This window comes from Melanerpes formicivorus, unplaced genomic scaffold (genome assembly GCF_026170545.1).
Source record: "Melanerpes formicivorus ecotype bairdi unplaced genomic scaffold, bMelFor1.0.p_v2 SCAF_11, whole genome shotgun sequence".
In the NCBI taxonomy this organism is placed as follows: domain Eukaryota; kingdom Metazoa; phylum Chordata; class Aves; order Piciformes; family Picidae; genus Melanerpes; species Melanerpes formicivorus.
The window spans coordinates 14698493-14704492 of NW_027142363.1; positions in this window are offsets into that span (position 1 = coordinate 14698493).

The window sequence follows — 6000 nt, forward strand, 5'->3', positions numbered from 1 at the left end:
AGAGGAGTGAGTGGTCATACATCCCTTCTCAAATGAGCAGTGGAAGCCTAGTTTCTAAAAGCATTCTTCTGAAGAGTACTTAACACTGCCACTGTCACATTTTTGCCTTCCACATTAATGCCTCTAAACAGAATTACAGAGTTTTGGGACATTCATCAGTACCTAGGCCATTATAAGTGCAGCTGCATACCAGATGACCCACATCAAGAGAGGAAATGCAGCTCCCTAACCCCAGCTCAACATATTAAGTTCTCTTATAGCTCATTTTCCCCTTTTTGTTACTTGGCTCATAAAGTCAAAAAGTCACGACCTCTGGCAGAAATAATGTGTGTGAGAAAAATGATAGCACAGCATTTTGACTCACTCCAATCGTTAGGAATATGTTTTCAGGAGCATAAAAGGAGAGAAGGAAAATCAAATCAGAAACCAAACAACCAAAGAGCTAGAAATGCAGAAACCAAAAGGATGAAGGGAGTGGCAACAACAGTGCATAAGGCCAAGTGAAGCCCAGTGAGCCTTATTCAAAACCGTGGAGGAGCAACCTCCCAACTGGCTGCAAGCCCACAGGCAAACATCACAAAGAAAAACAGGTAGAGAGGAGCAAATGTCCTTCAGCACAAAGAGTTCTGGTGGGTGGGGAGACAAGGAAAGATTTTAAAATATTGATTATATTTCATATCGAAGTGTAAGAAAACCCATCAAGTTAATGAGAAGGGCTGGCTGAGGCCTCTCCCATAAATGAATTGTCAAGAGGAGGCAAGGAGGAGAAAAAGGCACCCCACCACAAAGAAACACAGCAGCAATGAGAGATGGAGATTTTTTCCCACAGTTAATAATGTTTTACACAATTACAATAAAGGATCTCCAGGGAGTGCGGTTGCTCTCTAATGCCAAGACATGTACTTGGAAAAAGCAGCTAGATGAAGTTGTAATAGAACTCTAGCTTTTGTACTCTGGAAAAAACCAAACCAAACCAAAACACAAATATATGTTATAGGACAAGCTTTTAAAGAAACAATTCTCTTAAGAAAGAGGTGCCCCTATTTACTGCAGAGGGGGTTGGACTGAATGACCATTGGGGGTCCCTTCCTTCCAAACCACATCATTCCATGATTCTGTGATTCTATGCAATGCGTTTTCAGGCATCCATGCCATACCCCTGAGAAGGCTGTTGCAAAATTAACTTAGTTACTTACATTATTTGTTTCAAACAGCTCGTAGGTGTTCAGTGTGGTTATGACTTATTTGGTGAAAAACCTTAAATTTTATTCAGAAAAAAACCAAGCAAACAAACGAACAAAACTAAATACAAGTGATTTGGCATCCACACCCAGCCCCCTTTGTGAGGACACACAGTAACAAACTAACCTGCCTGCAGTGGATGCAGTTGAGAAGAAACAGTGACAATTAGAGGTACCTCCAAATTTCAGAAGCTTGTAGTAGTCCAAGAAAAGACTTAAACTTAGAACTCAAATATTAACTGCAGCTCTGAGAAGCAACTGTCTTCTTGAGTAAATTAGATTTCAGTTTTATAGGTGCTTGAGATGTGATTGGGATGTGACTGGGATGGCCTGAATTTCCCTAAAACTGAAGAGGAGATGTTTCTTTCTGCTCCTGGCTCTAACACAGATAATTTGTGTAACCAATAACTCAGAGGCTTGCTTTGCTTTGCTAAAATAATAATAAGAATGTTGCTGTTGTCTATTTAGCTCTTAACCTTTTTTCAAGTGCTTTCTCCATGTGACCCCCTTGTGACACTAGGTACAGTAAATACACAGATTTACTAACAATGTGGAACCCTTATGGTTAGTCACAACTCATTAAATGCACTCCATACAAGTTCTGTGTTGTTATTTGGACATTAAACAATAACATAAACCAAAACACAGTTGGAAGCAACATTTGGTTTAGTTACGTGATTTGTAATTTGTGTTGAAAATAGGCTAAGGAAAACAGCAGCACATCCCCCCCGTCTTGCCAGGCCAGCGCACTGCCACATTTCTACCCATGTCCCACCCCAACCCACACTGGAGCAACCTTGGGCAGAAAGTGCTTCGAAGAGGGTAAGGAAGAAAGCCCTCGGAGCTGGCTCCAAGCAGTCCTCCTGTTTGTAGAGGAAGAAGCCAAAGCTCAGGAGAGTTGCCCCATCCACCTGCCAAGTACAGATGCAAGGCACAGATGAAACGGCAGGTCAGCTAAGGTTTTCAGAGATAGGAGTCAACGCTTCTTTACAGAGCAGGTTTTAATATAGCTGAAAAGCAAAGAGACAACTGTGGCTGTTCTTTGAGCTCCTGTGTCCTATTTTGTAAAGCACTGACTGCACCTTGCTGGAAGTGTGAGATGCCGGGTTTGAGCTCAACTCTGTAATTGAATTTAATGGCAGAGCATCTTGCAGGCAATCCAGAAGAGGGGAATTGCATCTTATTTGCATTTGTTTCTCTCCTGTAAAAGGGATTAAGGGTGAGTAGTTCAGAGGAATCTTGCCTGATAAGTCTCCTGGTGCTGCTCACTGGAAACACAGAGTGCTCCCAATCTGCATAAGAATTAGCAGGTTGTTGGTCCCGTGGGAGAAGACATTTTAAAAAAGCACAACACAAACCACAACACTCTGACTAACTTAGTGCTGGATTTCAGGCCTTGCTCTTCTTTCTAAGTCACCAGTAACGACGCACTGAGTCACAGCAGCCATGGGAAACTTTGCTCTTAGTTACGCAAGGTCACCGCTTCTCCTGCATCGTGATCTTACGAAATTCAGAAGTATTAAACAGAACCAACATTGTATTTCTGAAAGGCTATCTTATAGTATGTAAACAAACAGCTTTTAGTCCCAGAACAAGAGATCATTGTGTAAGATTACGCATCATCATTGCATAGTTTAGACACCGCTGATCAGATGTGATAGAATTCCTGAGCAAGAAGTCAAGTTCCAGTATATTGTTTCATTAAAAAGAAAAAAAAAAAGGAAATTAGTCTGATTTTTACAAGGAGCTCTGCTGCTGATGAAGTCTGGGATCCCACAGTCTCCCTTAGAAGTGGGCCATGAGAAAGGGATTCAGGCTTGGATTGTTTCCCGTTCTTTCAAACGCACCAGTGACAAGCACAGCATGGCAATGTCTGTTGGATATTAGTCCCCCGGCCCTTGCTTAGACTTTGGTGCTCTTGGGTGTTTTGAACTTCTGTCAGGTTCATCCCTAGAGAATTCACTTTTCAGAGGGATGCTTTGGTTTATTCCTTAGACAGAGAACTTGGTTTTGTTCAAATGAGCTGCTTCTCTCCAGAGCAAGCTGGGGAAAAGGAGAGAGGTGATGGCACTGACATTCACCCCTGGCAAAGAGGTGGCATTGCTTTCCTGCAGGCAGGGCTGTGGTGCAGCCAGAGGAGAAGAACTGCAGCTTCCTCAAGCTTCCCACAGCCCCGTTGGCACATGCTGTGCAGAAGACCTGCCAAGGAAATGTCACCCTCTGGGCGTCCCATTCAGCTCTCTCCACCTCAGGGGCTGAAACTCAGCTCTTGGATACAGCCAAATAAGCGTTGCTTCAGGTGCCAGCAGATTCCAGGCAAGGAACCCTGTGTGTACAGAAGGCTGCCTTCACCCACCAGCTGGAGGGGAACACAGCAGCCATTGAAATTTATTATGAAGTATGTAGTATTTACCCAGAAAGGCTTTATGGCCTTTTGCTCAAACACATGTGCTATTTGGGCTCAGGTTAATACACACAGAGATACAGGCCTCCTGAGGCATGTGCATAATTTACATAGCTGGCTCAAATTTTTCTTTCTAAAATACAGAAGTCCCCCTACCCACCCTGGGGACAAGTATCTGTCATTTATTTTCCAGCAGCAGCTTCTAACATTGCTGTCAGGTAGGGAGGGGGCTGTCTGCTCCCACTGGGTAAGCTTCCAGTCTGGACTTCAGAGGTTGACTAGCAACTGGGGAGGAAGATAAAGGAGCTGGAAAGAATATGCACTTGGAAAGTGTGACTGTAGAGTTACAGGTATCTACCAGGCATAATTCTGACCAGAATCCTTTAATTCGTAAGCTCCCTCATGATTACCTTCATCTCTTTGCAGGTATACAGCTCTGCACACAGGACCTCCCTTTCTCACCTGCTTTCACCTTCAGAGTGCCTCTGAACGTAGCCTCCAGGGCCTACATTCCCACTCCTTCATCCCTCACCCTTGCTCCATTCCTCACCCTTGCTCCATTCCTGGCCCTCCATCTCTTCCTCCACCTCCTTTATCTCTCACACCCTCACCCTGGCTTTACTATCCCATTCACCCAAAGACTGGCCACTTCACTTTATCACCTCTTTCCTCAGATCAGAAGCTTCCCATCTGTTTCCCAAGACCTTTATGCATGATCTTTCAATCCTGGTCTTCACACCCAGTCACTGTACATATGTGTTTTTACAGTTTCCAACCTGTCATCACTGACTTTTATTTTGCTGGGACCCTCTCTGAGCTCCTTCCTCCTTTTAATTCAATGACATGGCTATAATTCTGTCACACATGCCTCCAAATCACACTCTTGCCAGCTTCTCCTTTGCAATATGAGGTCTGTCCTGCCCACTATTAGCCCTTGCTTACATCTGACACCTCTTTTTTTCTGTTCCCTTTCCCATACTACTGATGGCTTTGGCAGGTCCCATGACTCCACTGGCTTCTCTACACAATTTGCCTGCTCTACTCTCCTGCTGTGCTGACAGCTTCCTCCCTAGGATAACACAGCATCTCTAACCTCAGATTTAACAGAAAGCCCAGCTTTCTTCTCCACTCACCTCTGCCTCATCACTAAACTCTTCCATCTGTCTCCATTTCTCTCTGTCTCTCCAGAGAAGTGCACCAGTTTCCCAGGACAGAGCATGAATCAGAAGCCCACATACCCTTCTGCCACTCTTGGTTCCATTTCTTCTGTGACTGCACCATGAGATAGAGCACAAAGGAGATGAATTTTGTTGATGGCTTATTTGCATGTGACCTCTCCCTTAAATTTTCTGCCGATTTCCTTTGAGAACAGCCATGCCTCTTCAACATTTTTCTTTTCATGTTATATATGTACTTCAGTCTTCCCACTGCTGCTGTTTCTTATTTAAAACCTAGCTCTCTCTCCAGTTGTTGACTGGACTCTCTTTTTTTCCCCCTCTATCTCCAAGTCCATTGAATTAACCATATTAAGTGGTTCTTTCTTCCCAATCTCATTCTAAACCCTCTTTTATCAATGTCTTCTGTGGGTAACTCACTGGATATGCTTCTCAATTTCATTATACAAGCTCATTAAGTGAGTTCTTCCAAGTCTTCATTGTGCCAATATGTTTTCTTATACCACCCCTTTACCTGGAGCTGTAGTCCTCTGTAGTCTTCTGTTGGTTTTCCCCCTAGACTTTAAACCTATTTTATCATATGAGAGGAAGAGCTGTCCCATATGTAGCCTTGTCTTAAATACTTCATCTGAATTCTTGTGGGTAATCTCATCTTCAGCAAGCAGAATCTCAAGGGTTGAAAGAGACCTCAGACAGATTTCTGGCCAACCCCTGGGACCAGCTGCCATTTATGAAAGGTTTTTGACTACTTAGGTCTAAACAGTCTCCTACAACAGAGACTAGAGAGATTCTCCAGCCAATTTATGCCTTATTCTGTGATATAGACTGGTTTTCTGCCTAATGTCTGACTTGTGTTATTTTTGCCACAATTTGTCTGTGACTGCTTCCCTAACACAGACAGGGAGTTTGGTTTTGAATTTTTTTTTCATCCTTGCAGCATCCTTTTATGTTACAACATTCTTCATCCTTCTCTTCTCTAGACTAAGCAGCCCCAGTTCACACATGACCACATGAATCCCCATTCACCCATGTTGCTCTCCTCCAACATCGTGTTGGTCTTCATTCAAGCAGCATATCTTTCTTGAATCACAATTCAAACACAGCTTTGCTAATGCTCACTAGAGCAAATAAATTAGTTCAAACGTCCTGCAGACTATCTTTTGATCAACATAGACCAGTG